The sequence below is a fragment of the Moschus berezovskii genome, chromosome 19, assembly GCF_049115385.1.
Source record: "Moschus berezovskii isolate FMDL1 chromosome 19, NW_MosBer_1.0, whole genome shotgun sequence".
NCBI lineage: Eukaryota > Metazoa > Chordata > Mammalia > Artiodactyla > Moschidae > Moschus > Moschus berezovskii.
This window is the reverse complement of record NC_142478.1, coordinates 117810-139040: the sequence shown is the minus strand read 5'-3', so window position 1 is coordinate 139040 and position 21231 is coordinate 117810.

Sequence of the window (21231 nt, the reverse complement as noted above, 5' to 3'; positions counted from 1 at the left end):
GACCTGGGCTTTTGTTTGCTGAAAGACTGCTGATTACATCTTCTATTTCCGTGCTTGTGATAGGTCTATTAATATTTTCTATTTCTTTCTAGTTCAGTTTTGGAAAGTTGTACTTATCTAAGAATTTGTCCATTTCTTCCAAGTTATCCATTTTATTGCCATATAATTGTTGATAATATTCTCTAATTATCCTTTGTATTTCTGTATTGTCGGTTGTGATCTCTCCATTTTCATTTCTAATTTTATTGATTTGGTTCTTCTCCCTTTGTTTCTTGATGAGTCTGGCTAGTGGTTTGTCAATTTTATTTACCTTCTCAAAGAACCAGCTTTTGGCTTTGCTGATTTTTGCTATGGTCTCTTTTGTTTCTTTTGCATTTATTTCTGCCCTAATTTTTACGATTTCTTTCCTTCTACTTACCCTGGGATTCTTCATTTCTTCCTTTTCTAGTTTCTTTAGATGTAGATTTAAGTTATTTAGTTGAATTTTTCTTGTTTCTTGAGGTTTGCCTGTATTGCTGCGAATCTTCCCCTTTGCACTGCTTTTACAGTTTCCCAGAGGTTTGGGGTTGTTCTATTTTCATTTTCATTCATTTCTATACTTATTTTGATTTCTCTTTTGATTTCTTCTATGATTTGTTCGTTATTCAGCAGCGTGTTTTTCAGCCTCCATATGTTGGCCTTTTTAATAGTTTTTCTCATGTAATTGAGATCTAATCTTACTGCATTGTGGTGAAAAAAGATGCTTGGAATGATTTCAACTTTTTTGAGTTCACCAAGGCTAGATTTATGGCCCAGGATGTGATCTATCCTTGAAAATGTTCTGTGTGCGCTTGAGCAAAGGTGAAATTCATTGTTTGGGGCTGAAATGTCCTATAGAGATCTATTAGGACTACCTGGTCTATTGTATCATTTAAAGTTTGTGTTTCCTTGTTAATTTTTTGTTTAGTTGATGTACCCATAAGTGTGAGTGGGGTATTAAAGTCTCCCACTATTATTGTGATGCTGTTAATTTCCCCATTCATACTTCTTAGTAATTGTCTTACATAATGCAGTGCTCATATCTTGGGTGCATAAATATTTATAATTGTTATATCTTCTTGGATTGAGCCTTTGATCATATCTAGTTTCCTTCTTTGTCTGTTTTCACAGAGGTTGTTTTAAAGTCTATTTTATCTCATATGAGTATTGCTACTCCTGCTTTCTTTTGGTCTCTATTTGCATGGAATATGTTTTTCCAGCCCTTCCCTTTCAGTTTGTATATGTCCCTCCTTTCGACGTGGGTCTCTTGTAGACAACATATCTAGGGGTATTGTTTGTGTATCCATTCAGCCAGTCTTTGTCTTTTGGTTGGGGCATTCAACCCATTTACATTTAAGGTGATTACTGATAAGAATGGTACCTTTGCCATCTTTTTTATTGCTTTTGGTTCAAGTTAATGCACTCTTTCTGTGTTTCCTGTCTAATGAAGTTCCTTTAATATTTGTTGGAGAGCTGGTTTGGTGATACTAATTTCTCTCAGCTTTTGCTTGTCTGTAAAGGTTTTGATTTCTCCTTGATATATGAATGAGATCCTTTCTGCGTATAGTGATCTGGGCTGTAGGTTACTGTCTTTCATCACCTTTAGTGTCTCTTGCCATTCGCTCCTGGCCTAAAGAGTTTCTGTTGAAAGATCAGCTGTTATCCTTATGGGAATCCCTTTGTGTGTTGTTTGTTGCTTTTCCCTTGCTGCTTTTAATATTTGTTCTTTGTGTTTGATCTTTGTTAATTTGATTAATATGCGTCTTGGAGTATTTTGCCTTTTGTTAATCCTGTTAAGGACTCTCGGGGTTTCTTGGACATGGGTGATTATTTCCATCCCCATTTTAGGGAAGTTTTCAACTATTATCTCCTCAAGTATTCTCTCATGGTCTTTCTTTTTGTCTTCTTCTTCTGGGACTCCTACGATTCGAATGGTGGGGCATTTAACATTTTCCCAGAGGTCTCTAGTATTGTCCTCATTTCTTTTAATTCGTTTTTCTTTTTCCCTCTCTTTTTCATTTATTTCTACAATTCTATCTTCTAGCTAGATTATCCTGTCTTCTGCCTCTGTTACTCTACAGTTTTGTCCCTCCAGAGTGTTTCTGATCTCATCTATTGATTATTCATTGTATATTGACTCTTTTTTATTTCCTCTAAATCCTTATTAAAACTTTGTCGCATCTTCTCAATCCTTTTCTCCAAGTTATTTATCTGTAACCCCATTTTGATTTCCAGATTTTGAATCATTTTCACTATTAAAATTCAAAATTCTTTATCAGGTAGATTCCCTATATCTTCCTCTTTTGTTTGTGTTGGTGGGCATTTATCCTGTTCCTTTACTTGCTGGGTATTTCTCTGCCTCTTAATCTTACTTATATAGCTGTGCTTAGGGTAGCCTTTCCGTCTTCTGACAGTTGGTGGAGTTCTCTTTATTATGTAGTTTTCTCGCTATGTGTGGGGTTGGACAGGTGGCTTGTCAAGGTTCCCTGGTTAAGGAAGCTTGTGTCAGTGTTCTGGTGGGTGGAGCTGGATTTCTTCTCTCTGGAGTGCAATAAAGTGTCCAGTAATGAGTTTGAGATGTCAGTGGATGTGGTGTGGCTTTGGGCAGCCTGCATATTGAAGTTCAGGGCTATTCTCCTGTGTTACTAGCAAATTTGTGTGGTATGTCTTTCTCTGAAACTTGTTTACTCTTGGGTGGTGCCTGGTTTCAGTGTATGTATGAAGGCATTTGATGAGCTCCTATCAGTTAATGTTCCCTGGAACAGGAGATCTCTGGTGTTCTCAGGATTTGGAGTTAAGCCTCTGCCTCTGGTTTTCGGTCTTATTCTTGCAGTAGGCTCAAGACTTCTCCATCTGTCACATCCAAAGCAGTTTTTTCTGTTTAAGCTCTTCTGTTTGCTTGTCTCTTCCATGTCTAATTCCCGCCCTGATACACGGGTGCGGTGGTGGACATTTTAATAGGCTCACCTGTTCAGACATGCTGTAGGGAGGGAGGGACACTGTTAGAAAATATCCCTGGTGTCTGTGGGGAGTGCGCACAATGTCTCGGCTACACTGGGATTGCCCCTGCTTGCGGTGTGTGTGCTTTCCTTGTTTATGCTGCTCAGGCTCTAGGTTGCTCTGTCTGGAAATGTCTGCTGCTGTTGCTGGGTTGCATGCACTTCCAAGATCTGAGCGGCTCATGTTTAGATCCTCGGATACTCCACAAAGGTGCAGACTTGGTTGGGCCTGCGTTTTGTGCCTTCCCCGGTCCGAGCAGCTCAGGTGACCAGGCATTTGGCGAGCGACTTATCACCTCCCCAGTCCCTGCCACTCGGTTTTCTGGGTGTACAACCGGCGCACTTTCTCGGGTGGATATCAACTGGCCTGAACCCAAGAAGTCTTGGTTATCAAGGAAGCCTGCCTGCAGTTTGGTATGGGAAGCTTCTCTGGGGCCGTGGCTGCCCCTTCTGGCGCTGGCTGCCCTCCCTGCCTGTCCCAGCGGGGGCTGGGGGATAGGCTGATCATAGCCGGCTTGCTCTGCTCAGTCCTTTGTTCTGTGAGCGGGGCTGCTGGAGTCTTATGGTGGGGCTTTTCTCCTTTTCACAGGCTTTTTGCCTTTTAGCTGCACAGTCTGCTTAGCTGTCTCCAGTTAATGGCCTCAGATTGCCCTCGGGGTGCTCAAGCCTAGTCTTCTCTCTAAGTGCTGCCGACGCGTCTCCCTGTCCAGCCCCCGCTTGCTAGTGGGGGATGCAGGCAGTTGCGCTGCTTCTCAGCTCAGAGCTTCCTCTGAGCACTTAGTCTGTGGGTTTTAATTATTTATTTCTTTTCTCTCCCAGTTATGTGGCTCTCTGAGGTTACAAGGCTGCCCACAGACTGGTCAGTGACTGTTTCTAGGTGTTTGGAAACTTCTCTTTTTTTCCTTAAGCCTCCATTCATGGGACGGAACTCCGTCTCTCCCTCTTTTGTCTTTTTATCTTTTATATTCTTTCCTACCTCCTTTCGAAGACAATGGGCTGCTTTTCTGGGAGCCTGATATCCTCTGCAGGCATTCAGAAGTTGTTTTGTGAAATTTACTCAGCTTTCAAATGTTCTTTTGCTGAATTGTTGGGGAGAAAGTGGTCGCCCCGTCCAATTCCTCCGCCATCTTCTAACTTCCCCCCCTTTCATAATTATTAATATTTGTCTTACATATTGTGGTTCTCCTGTGTTGGGTGCAAATATATTTATAATTTTTATATCTTCTTTTTGGATTGATCCTTTGATCATCATGTAGTGTCCTTCTTTGTCTCTTTTCACACATTTGTTTAAGTCTATTTATCTGACATGAGTATTGCTACTCCTGCTTTCTTTTGGTCTCTATTTGTGTGGAATATATTTTTTCAGCCCTTTCCTTTCAGTCCATATGTGTCCCTCTTTTCGAGGTGGGTTTAATGTAGACAACATATATAGTGGTTTTGTTTTTGTATCCACTCAGCCAGTATTTGTCTTTTGGTTGGGGCATTCAACCCATTTACATTTAAGGTAATTATTGATAAGTATGATCCCACTGCCATTTACTTTATTGTTTTGGGTTCGGGTTAATACCCCCTTTATCTGCTTCCTGCCTAGAGAAAGACTTTTGGCATTTGTTGGAGAGCTGGTTTAGTGATGCTGAATTCTCTCAGCTTTTGCTTTTGTGTAAAGTTTTGATTTCTCCTTCATATGTGAATGAGATCCTTGCTGGGTAGAGTAATCTGGGCAGTAGGATATTTTCTTTCCTCACTGTAACTATGTCTTGCCATTCCCTCGTGGCCTGAAGTGTTTCTATTCAAAGATAAGCTGTTATCCTTGTGGGAATCCCCTCTGTGTTATTTTGCTGTTTTTCCTTGCTGGTTTTAGTGTTTGTTCTTTGTCTTTTATCTTTCTTAATTTTATTAATATGTGTCTTGGGGTGTTTCGCCTTGGGTTTTTCCTGTTTGGGACTCTCTGGTTTTCTTGGACATGGGTGATTGTTTCCTTCCTTGTTTTAGTGAACTTTTCAACTATCATCTCCTCAAGGATTTTTCACAGGTCTTTGTTTTTGTCTTTGTCTTCTGGGACTCCTATGATTCGAATGTTGTGGCGTTTACCATTGTCCCAGAAGTCTGTGAGATTGTCCTCATTTCTTTTAATTCGTTTTTATTTTTTTCTTTCTGTTTCATTTATTTCTACCATTCTATTTCCTATCTCACACATCCTATTTTCTGCCCCTGTTGTTCTAATGTGGGTTCCCTCCAGACTGTTTTGGATCGCATCTATTGCATTATTCGTTACAGCCAAAGATGGAGAAGCTGTATACAGATAGCAAAAACAAGACCAGGAGCTGACTGCGGCTCAGATCATGAACTCCTTATTGCCAAATTCAGACTTAAATTGAAGAAAGTAAGGAAAACCACTAAACCATTCAGATATGACCTAAAAGAAATCCCATATGATTATACAGTGGAAGTGAGAAATAGATTTAAGGGACTAAATCTGACACATAGAGTGCCTGCTGAACTCTGGACGGAGGTTCGTGACATTGTACAGGAGACAGGGACCGAGACCATCCCCATGGAAAAGAAACGCAAAAAAGCAAAATTGCTGTCTGAGGAGGCCTTACAAATAGCTGTGAAAAGAAGAGAAGCAAAAAGCAAAGGAGAAAAGGAAAGATATAAGCATCTGAATGCAGAGTTCCAAAGAATAGCAAGGAGAGATAAGAAAGCCTTCCTCAGCAATCAATGAAAAGAAATAGAGGAAAAAGCAGAATAAGAAAAACAAGAGATCTCTTCAAGAAAATTAGAGATTCCAAGGGAACATTTCATGCAAAGATGGGCTCGATAAAGGACAGAAATGGTATGGACCTAACAGAAGCAGAAGATATTAAGAAGAGGTGGCAAGAATGCACTGAAGAACAGTGCAAAAAAGATCTTCATGACCAAGATAGTCACGATAACATGATCACTGACCTAGAGTCAGATAACTTGGAATGTGAAATCAAGTGGGCCTTAGAAAGCATCACTACTAACAAAGCTAGTGGAGGTGACGGAATTCCAGTTGAGCTATTTCAAATCTTGAAAGAGGATGCTGTGAAAGTGCTGCACTCAATATGCCAGCAAATATGGAAAACTCAGCAGTGGCCACAGGACTTGAAAAGGTCAGTCTTAATTCCAATACCAAAGAAAGGCAATGCCAAAAAATGCTCAAACTACCTCACAATTGCACTCATCTCACATGCTAGTAAAGTCATGCTCAAAATTCTCCAACCCTGGCTTCAGCAATATGTGAACTGAGAACTCCCAGATGTTCAAGCAGGCTTTAGAAAAGGGAGAGGCACCATAGATCAAATTGCCAACATCCGCTGGATCATGGAGAAAGCAAGAGAGATCCAGAAAAACATCTATTTCTGCTTTATTGACTATGCCAAAGCCTTTGACTGTGTGGATTACAATAGACTGTGGAAAATACTGAAAGATATGGGAATACCAGATGACCTGACCGGCCTCTTGAGAAACCTGTATGCAGGTCAGGTTGGAACAGTCAGAACTGTACATGGAACAACAGACTAGTTCCAAATAGGAAAAGGAGTGCGTCAAGGCTGTATATTGTCACCTTGCTTATTTAACTTATATGCAGAGTACATCATGAGGAACGCTGGGCTGGAAGAAGCACAAGCTGGAATCAAGATTGCTGGGAGAAATATCAATAACCCCAGATATGCAGATGACACCACCCTTATGGCAGAAAATGAAGAGGAACTCAGAAGCCTCTTGATGAAAGTGAAAGAGGAGAGCGAAAAGGTTGACTTGAAGCTCAACATTCAGAAAACAAAGATCATGGCATCTGGTCCCATCAGTTCACGGGAAATAGATGGAAAAACAGTAGAACAGTAGAAACTTTGTTTTTTGGGCTCCAAAATCACTGCAGATGCTGCTTGCAGCCATGAAATTAAAACACGCCTACTCCTTGGAAGTAAAGTTATGACCAACCTAGATAGTACATTAAAAAGCAGAGACATTACTTTGCCAACCAAGGTACGTCTAGTCAAGGCTATGGTTTTTCCCGTGGTCATGTATGGATGTGAGAGTCGGACTGTGAAGAAAGCTGATCTCCGAAGAATTGATGCTTTTGAATTGTGGTTCTGGAGAAGACTCTTGAGAGTCCCTTGTACTGCAAGGAGATCCAACAAGTCCATTCTAAAGGAGATCAATCCTGGGTGTTCATTGGAAGGACTGATGCTAAAGCTGAAACTGCAATACTTTGGCCACCTCACACGACGAGTTGACTCACTGGAAAAGACTCTGCTGCTGGGAAAAGTTGGCAGCGGGAGGAGACAGGGACGACAGAGAATGAGATGGCTGGATGGCATCACCGTCTGTATGGACATGAGTTTGAGTGAACTCCAGGAGTTGATGGACAGGGAGGCCTGGCATGCTGTGATTCATGGGGTCGCAGAGAGTCAGACACGACGGAGCAACTGAACTGAACTGAACTGATTGCATTATTCCTTTTGTATGGACTCTTTTTTTACTTGTAGGTGCTTGTTAAACCTTTCTTCCATCTTTTCCATCATTGTCTCCAGGCTATTTATAACTCCATTTTGTTTTCAGGATTTTGGATCATTTTCACTATCATTATTCGGAAATCCTTATCAGGTAGATTCCCTATCTCTTCCTCCTTTGTTTGGGTTGGTGGGCATTTATTTATTCATCTCTATGTGAAGAGTTTACAGAGGCAACCACATGTTTGCTTACTCACAAAGCAAGGCAGAGGAAACATGTTGAAATTACACAGGATGCTGGCTGCTTCGCCATAACAATGCAAGGTCATGACCTAGCCCACTCTGAATGCCTATTCCTAATCCTCTTATTTCATAGAATGCCGCTTCCCAGAGCTATGGCAAAGACTTCCATGGCTGAGAAGAATGTACAGGGGCTTGGAGTGGATCAAACTCAGATCTGGCATACACCTGAACAAGTTGAGAGCAGCCATTACCAGTGCTTATGGAGGTGGCACAGTGGGAGTATCTGGAACTCTGACTGGTGTGCTGGGACTGTCCAAGTATGCACCCAAGCCCATATTGGCCATGGCTTCTTGCTCCAGCACCTCGTTCTTTTCGGGCAGAATTTCCAATGCTGTAAGGGGATACAGCACACATTTACATGAGATGGAATCAGCATGGACCTGAAACTCAGGGCTTCTGTACCATCAACTGGATACTCAACCTAACTCCCCAATAAACAGGGTTGGCTAATGAGCACAGGTGAAGTCTCGGCTCATACCTGGCACTGGTTCTGGACCCTCTATTTCTAGTCCCACCTCTCACCAAAGTGAGAGTTGCCAATACACAAGAAGCAAAATTAATCTGAAACGCAAAATTATGGAAATCGCCCAATAGGAAAAACAAAAGGAAAAACAAGTTAAAAAGGAGAACAGTTTAAGAGACTTATAGACAATATCAAATATACTAACATTCACTTTATGGGGTCATCGAATGAAAAGAGAGAGAGAAAGGTGTCAAAAATGTGTATATAACTTGTTGAAAGGGAAAAAAACTTGCAACCTATAATACTGTACCCAGAAAGATTATAATCAAGAATTGGAGAGAACTTCTCAGACAAGGAAAATCTAAGAGCTTATCCATACTAAACCAACTCGGAAAGAAATATTATAGAGCCTTCTCTAAATGGAAAAAGAAGTAAAAATCTACAGAGAAGGAAAAAACTCCCACCGGTACACAAAAACACATAGTAAAGGCTGTGGATCAACCATGTAGATAATCTAGTATGAAAATTAGAAGACAAGTGAATCGCAAATTAAACACTAAATATATTAAACACCCTATGACATCAATGGAAACAGCATCCTGATAGAAATGCGATAAGAAAACTGTAGTATTAAATTACAAATTAGAGTAGTTGAACTTAACAGATACCTACAGCATTTGTTGCTGTTCTTCAGTTACTAAGTTTTCTGACTCTTTTGAAACTCCATGGGCTGTAGCCCTCCAGGGTCCTCTGTCCATGGGATTTCCAAGACAAGAACACTGGAGTTTATTGCATTTCCTTTTCCAGGGGATCTTGCTGACCCAGGGATCCAATCTGCATCTTTTGCGTTGCAGGCAGATTCTTTACCTGTGAGCTGTCTGGCATAGTCTATCCCAAAATAGCAGAAGAAACACTTTCAACTGCGCAGAGGACATTTTTCAGGGATGATCAAGCGATAGGCCACAAAACAAGTCTCAACACATTTAAGAAAACAGAAATTATATCAAGCACTTTTTCTGACCACAATGGTACAAAATAAGAAATCAATTACAGGAGGGGAATATGGGAGAAACACAAACATATGGAGACGAAAAAATAGCCTCTAAATAGCAATGAGCTAATGAAGAAATCAAAGGGGGAATAAGAAAATACTTTGAGACTAATAAAAACACCAACTTTCCAAAATCTATTGGATTTTGCAAAAGCAGTTCTAGGGGAAATTGTATAGTGACAAATGCTTCCCTCAAGGACGGAGGAGAACCTGAAATGAACAACTTAACTTACTATATAAATGAAGTAGAAAAAGAAGAAAAAATAAAGCCCCAATTCCTCAGAATGAAAGCAATAATAAAGATCAGAGATGACTTTAATAAAATTGAGACTTCCCCTTTCCTAAAGTAAAAAAAATATCAAGTAAGTGAAAAAATATTTTTTGAAAAGATAAACAAAATAATAATTCTTTATCCAGGTTCATCAAAAATAAAAGATAGATGACTCAAATAAACGAATACAAATGAGACATTACAGCCAACATCACAGCAATAGGGAAAAATCATAAGAGGATACTACAAGTAGTTATATGCCAAACAACTGCACAACCTAGAAGAAACTGACAAATCTCTAGGACCATACAACCTTTCAAAACTGAATCAGGAAGGAATGTATAATCTGAATAGTTGAAACACTAGTAGTGAATTTGAACTTTCAATAAAAATCTGTTAGTAAAATAAAGTACAGGACCGCACAGCTTCACAGCAGAATGATTACAAACATATAAAGAGCTTATAACCAACATTCTCAAACTTTTCTAAAAAATAGAGAAAATGAAATAGTCCCACATTTTTTATGAAGCTATTATTTTCCTAACACCAAAAACAGACAAAAACACCACCAAAAAATACTCATTGCCAATATTTCTGTTGAATATAGTTGTGAACATTCTTCACAAAATATGAGAGAATGAAATTCAACATCACATTGAAACCATCATATACCATGATCAAGATGGACTTATTCCAGGGGTACAAGGATGGTTCAATATCTGCAAATTAGTCAGTGTGGTACACCACATTAGGAAAGAGAAGGACAAAAAGCACATGATCATCTCAACAGATGCTGTAAAAGCATTTGGCAGAATTCAATATTCATTCATTTCAAAAACTCTCACCATACTTGTTATGGAGGGAATATATCTGAACATAATGAAAATGAAAGTGGAAGTCGCACTGTGCCCACTCCAGTACTCTGGCCTAGAGAATTCCATGGGCTGTATAGTGCATGTGGTAGTCTGAACATAATAAAGGTGATTTATAACAAACATAGATGATATCATAGTCAGTGGAAAAAGCTGAAAGCTATCCCTCTAAATCAGGAAATATACACAGATGCTCACTCTTGCCACTTCTAAAACACTACAAGTTCAAGGCACAGCAATCATTCAAAGAAAATAAATAAAAGTCATCCAAACTGGAAGGAAGAAGTAAAACTGTCACTACTTGCAGTAGACATGATACTATACACAGAAAGCTATCAGTTCAGTTCAGTTCAGTCTCTCAGTCCTGTCCGACTCTTGGCGACCCCATGAATCACAGCACGCCAGGCCTCCCTGTCCAACACCAACTCCTGGAGTTCACTCAATCTCATGTCCATCTTGTGGGTGATGCCATCCAGCCATCTCATTCTCTGTTGTCCCATTTTCCTGCCGCCCCCAATCACTCCAGCATCAGAGTCTTTTCCAGTGAGTCAACTCTTCGCATGAGGTGGCCAAAATATTGGAGTTTCAGCTTACAAAAAATGATTAAACAAATGAAATCAAGGTGAATTAAAACCCTAAATGAAAGACTGGAAACTATGAAACCCCTAGAAGAAAATATAGGCAGAACACTCTTTGACATAATTCATAGCAACATTTTTTCACCTGTCTCCTAAGGCAAAGGAAGCAAAGAAAACAATGAGATCTAATTAAACTTAAAAGCTTTTGCACAGCAAACGAAAACACTGACAAAATGAAAAGAAAACCTACTGAATGGGAGTAAGTATTTGCAAATGATATAAGGGGTTAATATCCAAACTATATAAAGAGATAGTTGAAAGAGACACATGTACTCCAATGTTCATTGTAGCATTGTTTATAATAGCCATGATATGGAAGCAACCTAGATGTCCATCTGCAGACGAATGGATAAGAAAGCTTTGGTACATATACACAATGGAGTATTACTCAGCCATTAAAAAGAATGCATTTGAACCAGTTCTAATGAGGTGGATGAAACTAGAGCCTATTATACAGAGTGAAGTAAGCCAGAAAGAAAAGCACCAATACAATATACTAACACATATATATGGAATTTAGAAAGATGCAAATGTTAACCCTGTATACGAGACAGCAAAAGAGACACAAATGTATAAAACAGTCTTTGGGACTCTGTGGGAGAGGTTGAGGATGGGATGGTTTGGGAGAATGGCATTGAAACATGTATATTATCATATGTGAAACGAATCGCCAGTTCAGGGTCGATGCATGTTACAGGATGCTCGGGGCTGGTATGCGGGGATGACCCAGAGGGAGGATAAGGGGAGGAGGGAGTTGGGATGGGGTTTCGGGAGGGGGAACTCATGTACACCCAGGGCGGATTCATGTCAATGTATGGCAAAACCAACCAATATAATATTGTAAAATAATTAGTCTCGAATAAAAATTTTAAAAATAAAAAAAAAATTAAAAAAAAGAAAACAAAGCCCACTGAAAGGGAGTAAGTATTTGCAAATTATATGACTATAAATGGTTAATATCAAAACTATCTAAAGAGATTATTCGACTCGATATTAAAAAACAAACAAACAAAAACAATGGGAAGATCTGATTTTCTCCAAAGAAGATATACAGATAGCACATGAAAAAATGCTGAACATCACTAACTGTCATATAAATTAAAACCAAAATCACAAGGAGATATCACCTCACACTCATCAGAATGGCTATCATCAAATCAAACGTCTGAAAATAACAAATGTTGACAAGGATGTGGAGAAAGGGAAGCCCTTGTACTTAATTGGTGGGAATGTAAATTTGTGCAGTCTATGGAAAACATCATGAAAGTTTCTCAAAAAACTGAAAAAAGAACTACCAATTGACCCAGAAATTCCACTCCGAGTCATATATCAGAAGACAATGAACACTAATTTGAAAATATACATGAATTCCTGAGGGGGAAGGAACAAGATGGCCGAGGAATAGGACGGCGAGACCACTCTCTTGCCCACAATTTCATCAAAAGAACATTTGAACGCGGAGTAAGGCCCACAAAACAACTTCTGAATGTTTTCAGAGGACATCAGGTACCCAGAAAAGCAGCCCACTGTCTTCGAAAGGAGGTGGGAAAAAACATAAAAGATAAAAAGAGAGACAAAAGAGGTAAGGACGGAGCTCCATCCCAGGAAGGGAGGCTTTAAAAAGAGAGAAGTTTCCAAACACCAGGTAACACTCTCACTGACGAGTCTGTGACGAGCCTTGGAACTTCAGAGGGCCACATAACTGGGAGGAAAAAGAAAGAGATTATTAAAACCCAGAGATTATCCACCAAACAGTAACTCCCATTGGAGAAGCAGCGCAGACACCTGCATACACCATTATCAAACATATGCTGGGCAAGGAGGAGCCGGCTGAACTGCTTAGAGAGAGGACTGGGCTTGAATGCTGAGAGAACAATCTGAGAGAACTAACGGGATAGCAAAGCAGACTGGGATAGCTTCCCCACGAAAAGGCGGAAAGCTCTAACCTAAGACTCTGCCAGCCCCACTCACAGAACAAAGGGCTGAGCAGAGTGAGCTGACTGCGGTCAGCCCATCCCCCATCCCCCGCCAAGACAGGCAGGGAGGTCAGCCAGAGCCAGAGGGGGCAACTGCGGCCCCAGAAAGACATCCGATACAAACTGCAGGCAGGCTTGTTGCTAATCAAGACTTCTTGGGCTCGGGCCGGTCAATATCTGCCTGAGAAAGTGCGCAGTTTGTACACCCAGAAAACCGAGTGGAAGAAACTGGAGAGGCGATAAGTTGCAGTGACCGCACTCTCCAAACACCTGGCCACTTGAGCTTCTCGGACCGGGAAAGGCACAAAACACAGACCCAGCCAAGCCTACACCTTTGTGGAGTACCCGAGAAACTGAACTTGAGACGCTCAGACCTGGGAAGTGCATACAACCCAGCACCCGCCTCGGACAGTTCCCAGCAGAGCAACCTGGAGTCTGTGCAGTGTAGACTGGGACACGCGCTGTGAGCGGGGGCAAACCCAGTGTGGCCGAGACCCTGCGAGCACTCCCCACAGATGCCAGAGATATTTGTTTGCAGTGTTCCTCCCTTCCCAGAACAGGACTGAACAACTGAGCCTTAAAAAGTGTCCACCCACCCCTAGTATCAGGTCGGAGATTAGACACTGAAGAGACCAGAAAATAGAAGCTAAAACAGAGGCAACCACCTTGGAAATGACAGATAGAGAAGTCTAGAGACTACTCCAAGAATAAGACTAAAAACCAGAGGCAATAGGCTTAAGCCCAAATATTGAGAACACCAGAGAACTCCTGACTCCAGGGAACATTAATCCATAGGAGCTCATCAAACACCTCCATACCTCCACTAAAACCAAGCACCACCCAAGGATCAACAAGTTCCAGAGCAAGACATACCACACAAATTCTCCAGCAACACAGGAGACTAGCCCTGAGTTTCAATATACAGGCTGCCCAAAGTCACTCCAAACCCACTGACATCTCATAACACATTACTGGACACTACATTGCACTCCAGAGAGAACAAATCCAGCTCCACCCACCGGAACACCGACACAAGCTTCCCTAAACAGGGAACCTTGACAAGTCACCCTACCAACCCCACACACAGAGAGGAAACTACATAATAAAGAGAACTCCACAAACTGCCAGAAGACGGAAAGGCCACCACAAGCAAAACAATATAAGCAAGATGAAGAGGCATAGAAATACCCAGCAACTAAAGGAACAAGATAAAAGCCCACCAACAAAAACAAAAGAGGAAGATAGAGGGAATCTACCTGATAAAGAATTTCGAAATTTGATGGTGAAAATGATTCAAAATCTTGAAAGCAAAATAAACTGGATAAAAGGATTGAGAAGATGGAAGAAAGGTTTAATAAAGACTTAGAGGAAATTAAAAAAGAGACAATCTACAATGAATAATGCAATAGATGAGATCAGAAACACTCTGGAGGGAACAAACAGTAGAATAACAGAGGCAGAAGACAGGATAAGCGAGATAGAAGATAGAATTGTAGAAATAAAAGAAACAGAGAGGAAAAAAGTAAAAAGAATTAAAAGAAATGAGGACAATATTAGAGACCTCTGGGACAATGCTAAATGCTCCAACATTCGAATCATAGGAGTCCCAGAAGAAGACAAAAAGAAAGACCATGAGAGAACACTTGAGGAGATAATAGTTGAAAACTTCCCAAAAATGGGGAAAGAAATAATCCCCAAAGTCCAAGAAACTCAGAGATTCCCCAACAGGATAAACCCAAGGCGAAATACTCCAAGACGCATATTAATCAAATTAACAAAGATCAAACACAAAGAACAAATATTAAAAGCAACAAGGGAAAAGCAGAATATAACACACAAGGGGATTCCCATAAGGATAACAGCTGATCTTTCAACAGAAACTCTTCATTCTAGGAGGGAATGGCAAGACATACCTAAAGTGATGAAAGAAAATAACCTACAGCCCAGATTACTGTACCCAGCAAGGCTCTCACTCAAATATGAAGGAGAAATCAAAAGCTTTACAGACAACAAAAACTGAGAGAATTCAGAATCAACAAACCAGCTCTCCAACAAATGCTAAAGGATCTTCTCTAGAATGGAAACACAGAAAGGGTGTATAAACTCGAACCCAAAGCAATAAAGAAAATGGCAACTGGATCATACTTATCAATAATTACATTAAACATAAATGGGTTGAATACCCAACCAAAAGACAAAGGCTGGCTGAATGAATAAAAAAACACGAACCCCATATATGTTGTCTACAAGAGACCCACCTCAAAACGAGGGACACATACAGACTGAAAGTGAAGGGCTGGAAAAAGATATTCCATGCAAATAGAGACCAAAAGAAAGCAGGGGTAGCAATACTCATATCAGTTAAAATAGACTTTAAAACAAAGGCTGTGAAAAGAGACAAAGAAGGAAACTACATAATGACCAAAGGATCAATCCAAGAAGAAGACATAACAATTATAAATATTTATGTACCCAAAATAAGAGCACCACAATATGAAAGACAATTACTAACAAGCATGAAAGGGGAAATTAACAACAATGCAATAATAGTGGGATTTTTTAATACCCCACTCACACCTATGGATAGAGATCAACTAAACAGAAAATTAACAAGGAAACATAAACTTTAAATGATACAATAGACCAGTTAGACCTAACACGTATCTATAGGACATTTCACCCCAAAACTAGGAATTGCACCTTTTCTCAAGCGCACATGGAACCTTTTCAAGGATAGATCACATGCTGGGCCATAAACCTGTTCTGTTCTGTTCTGTTCAGTCGCTCAGTTGTGTCCGACTATTTAAGACCCCGTGGACTGTAGCCTACCAGGCTTCTCCATCCATGGGATTCTCCAGGCAAGAATACTGGAGTGGGTTACCATTTCCTTCTCCAGGGGATCTTCCCGACCCAGGGATCGAACCTGGGTATCCCGCATTGGAGGAAGACGTGTTAACCTCTGAGCCACCAGGGAAGCCCCTAGCCTTAGTAAATTCAAAAAATTGAAATCATTCCAAGCATCTTTTCTGACCACAATGCAGAAAGATTAGATCTCAATTACGGGAGAAAAACAATTAAAAATGCCAACGTATGTAGGCTGAAAAACACGCTGCTTAATAGTGCACAAATCATAGAAGAAATCAAACAAGAAATCAAAATGTGCATAGAAATGAATGAAAATGAAAACACAACAACCCAAAACCAGTGGGACACTGGAAAAGCAGTGCTAAGGGGGAAGTTCATAGCAATACAGGCACACCTCAAGAAACAAGAAAAAAGTCAACTAAATAACCTAACTCTACATCTAAAGCAATTAGAAAAGGAAGAAATGAAGAACCCCAGGGTCAGTAGAAGGAAAGAAATCGTAAAAATTAGGGCAGAGATAAATGCAAAAGAAACAAAAGAGACCATAGCAAAAATCAACAAAGCCAAAAGCTGGTTCTTTGAGAAGGTAAATAAAATTGACAAACCACTAAAAGACTCATCAAGAAACAAAGGGAGAAGAATCAAATCAATAAAATTAGAAATGAAACTGGAGAGATCACAACTGACAACACAGAAATACAAAGGATTATTAGAGAATACTATCAGAAATTATATGGCAATAAAATGAATGACTTGGAAGAAATGGACAAATTTCTAGAAAAGTACACCTTGCCAAAACTGAACCAGGAAGAAATAGAAAATCTGAACAGACCCATCACAGGCACGGAACTAGAGGAAGTAACCGGAAATCTTCCAGCAAACAAATGCCCAGGCTTCACAGCTGAATTCTACCAAAAATTTAGAGAAGAGCTAACACCTATTCTACTCAAACTCTTCCAGAAAATTGCTGAGGAAGGGAAACTTCCAAACTCATTCTATGAGGCCAAAATCACCCTAATCCCAAAACCTGGTAAAGATCCCACAAAAAAAGAAAACTGCAGGCTAATATTACTGATGAACATAGATGCAAAAATCCTTAACAAAATTCTAGCAATCAGAATCCAACAAAACATTAAGAAGATCATACTTCATGACCAAGTGGGTTTTATCCCAGTAATGCAAGGATTCTTCAATATCCGCAAATCAATCAATGTAATACACCACATTAACAAACTGAAAAATAAAAATCATATGATTATCTCAATAGATGCAGAGAAAGCCTTCGACAAAATACAACATCCATTTATGATAAAAACTCTCCAGAAAGTGGGAATAGAAGGGACATATCTCAACATAATAAAATCTATATATGACAAGCCCACAGCAAACATTAATCTCAATGGTGAAAAACTGAAAGCATTTCCCCTAAAGTCAGGAACAAGACAAGGGTGCCCACTCTCATCACTACTATTCAACATAGTTCTGGAAGTTTTTGCTACAGCAATCAGAGCAGAAAAAGACATAAAAGGAATCCAAATTGGAAAAGAAGAAGTAAAACTTTCACTGTTCGCTGATGACATGATCCTCTACACAGAAAACCCTAAAGACTCTACCAGAAAACTACTAGAGCTAATCAATGAATACAGTAAAGTTGCAGGATAAAAAATCAACACAGAGAAATCCCTTGCATTCCTATACACTAATAATGAGAAAATAGAAAGAGAAATTAAGGAAACTATTCCATTCACTTGCAGCGAAAAGAATTAAATACTTAGGAATATATATACCTAGAAAACTATAAAACACTTGTGAAAGTAATCAAAGAGGACACTAACAGATGGAGAAATATACCGTGTTCGTGGATTGGAAGAATAAACATTGTGAAAATGAGTATACTACCCAAAGTAATTTATACATTCAATGCAATCCCTATCAAGCTACCAAAGATATTTATCACAGAGCTAGAACAAATAACCTCAAAACTTGTATGGAAATACAAATAACCTCGAAGAGCCAAAGCAATCTTTAAGAAGAAGAATGGAACTGGAGGAATTAACCTGCCGGACTTCAGGCTCTACTACAAAGCCACAGTCATCAATATAGTATGGTACTGGCATAAACACAGAAATATAGATCAATGGAACAAAATAGAAAGCCCAGAGATAAACCCACGCACCTATGGACACCTTATCTTCGACAAAGCAGGAAAGAATATAAAATGGACAAAAAACAGTCTCTTTAACAAGTGGTGCTGGGAAAACTGGTCAGCCACTTGTAAAAGAATGAAACTAGAACACTTCCTAACACCATACACAAAAATAAACTCAAAATGGATTAGAGAGCTAAATGTAATACCAGATTCTATAAAACTCCTAGAGGAGAACGTAGGCAAAACACTCTCCGACATAAATCACAGCAGGATCCTCCAAGACCCACCTCCCAGAATATTGGAAATAAAAGCAAAAATAAACAAATGGGACCTAATTAAAATCAAAAGCTTCTGCACAGCAAAGGAAACTATAAGCAAGTTGAAAAGACAGCCTTTAGAATTGGTGAAAATAATAGCCAATGAAGCAACTGATAAAGGATTAATCTCCAAAATAAACAAGCAGCTCCTGCAGCTCAATTCCAGAAAAATAAGTGACCCAATCAAAAAATGGGCTAAAGAACTAAACAGACATTTCTCCAAAGAAGACATAAAGATGGCTAACAAACACATGAAAAGATGTTCAACATCCCTCATAATTAGAGAAATGAAAATCAAAACCACAATGAGATACCATTTCACACCAATCAGAATGGCTGCTATCCAAAAGTCTACATGCAATAAATCCTGCAGAGGGTGTGGAGAAAAGGGAACCCTCTTACACTGTTGGTGGGAATGCAAACTAGTACAGCCACTATGGAGAACAGTGTGGAGATTCCTCAAAAAACTGGAAATAGAACTGCCATATGATCCAGCAATTGCACTCCTGGGCATACACACCTAGGAGACCAGAATTGAGACACATGTACTCCAATGTTCATTGCAGCACTGTTTATAATAGTGAGGACATGGAAGCGACCTAGATGTCCATCTGCAGATGAATGGATAAGAAAGCTTTGGTACATATACACAATGGAGTATTTTTCATCCATCAAAAAGAATGCATCTGAATCAGTTTTACTGAGGTGGATGAAATTGGAGCCAATTATACAGAGTGAAGTAGGCCAGAAAGAAAAACATCAATGCAGTATACTAACGCATATATATGGATGTAAGAAAGATGGTAACCTTAACCCTGTATACGAGACTGCAAAAGAGACATAGGTATATAGAACAGTCTTTGAGACTCTGTGGGAGAGGGTGAAGGTGGGATGATTGGGAAGAATGGCATTGTAGCATGTATATTATCATAAATGACCAGTCCAGTTTCAATGCATGATACGGGATGCTTGGGGCTGGTGCACGGGAATGACCTGGAGGGAGGATATGGGGAAGAGGGAGGTGGGAGGGGGGTTCAAGAAAGGGAACACATGTACACCCGGGGCGGATTCATGTAAATATATGGCAAAACCAACCAATATATTAATGTAAGGTAATTTGCCTCCAATAAAATGAGCTTTAAAAAAATAAAAAATAAATTAAAATTTAAAAAAAGAAAAGATTTTTAATAAAAATACTTTTAACTGTAAAAAAAAAAAAAAGAAAAGATACATGAATTCCAATGTGTATTACAGCTTTATTTACAATATAAATGATATGGAAGCAACCAGTGAACAAAGCACACATGGTTCCTCTCTTCAAAGCATTCGCATGGATTATGGCAAAAGCAAGCATTTGAACACTATAGTAATCCTTAGAAATAATGGCAGATACAAGTTCGTTGAGTTGGAGTAATTCTTCCAGCATATTGTATAGAAAAGGAAGGCTACAATAGTGCGTATAGTCTGCTTCAAATTCTATAAATTAAAACAATTCTCTGATGTATATATGTTCATCCAAATATATGTGTATTATATATTCTAGCATTATATAACACATATAATATATACGTTATAAACTTTTAGGGAAAACAACAGAGACAAACTATTAACAGTATATATATCCATTGACATACTTATTGGTGTCCTCTAATTTCATTTTTATCCTTTTTGAATATCCATCTTCCTGCTCTGTTATCCTGTGAATAGAATATAAATGACTGTGATGTTAAGGTTTGTCAAAGTAGTTCTCAAGGTGGGCTGGCCTTCACATTCTTGTTGGGTTTGAAATATTAGCTATACTATATGCGGTACATGGGATCAAGTGGCAACTGTGGGAGGGGCATAAAGATAAGCACTGCTGACAGGAACGCCAGGGAATGCAAAGAAAAAAATGATGTACAAAAGTTAAACAAGCATGTGAAATCAAAAGCTGAGGTTGGAAAGGAGTCAATCAAAAAGACTCCAGCACACTGGAACCAAAGTATCCTTATGTAACAGAGCAGCATGAGCACAGCCCTTACCAGGAAGCAATTGCTGTGCCTTACTACACCACATCTTGTTACTAAGTAACAGGTCTTGCTCAGCAATTGAACAGTGTATCCCTGGGCCCCACCCAAAAGAAACCAACTATCAATGAGGTACCTACTGATATGTCTCCTGCTCAGCTATTGGTCAGTTACACAGTGGGCCCTACCTGATGATAACTGTCAGTAAGGGACCATTGGGGAAGTGACTCAGTTAGGAGTCCGTGGTGCAGTGATCATGTGACTCTTGCCTTTGGTTACATTCTTTTTTCTTTTTTTTTTTAATCAGGAATAAATTTCTGGTTGATGGGGCAAGTTGAGTTTCCCTGACTGAACTGAACTGAACTGAACACAATATGAGAGACAAAATGTCCCCAGCAATATTAGTGGAACAGACATTGAACACTCTCTTTGCTATAATGTGTAATCTTATGGAGACAGTGTATTGACCTTGGGGCAACAGACTGAGGATTCACCAAATCTTGGGGACTCTAAAGTTCATTAGATTAGAAACAACAGACAACAGGTTCTTAATTACCTTTTTCCATGTTAAGTGCTTACTCTTAAGTTCCTTAAGCCCCTCAAGAACCCCAAATAGAAAGAGGGTGGTCTAGAGATGAAGTGACTAGAGGATTCTGAAGTGCTGAAATGGGATGAAAAGTGTTCATACAGGGATGGAGGAGGCAGGAGTGTTGAAGGGAGACATATAAGTAAAAGAATAAAGGGCATTGAAGGGACGTCTGAATGTCATGAGCAGAAACACCATGCCCCTGAAACACCACTCCCCAGAATCAGACACACAGA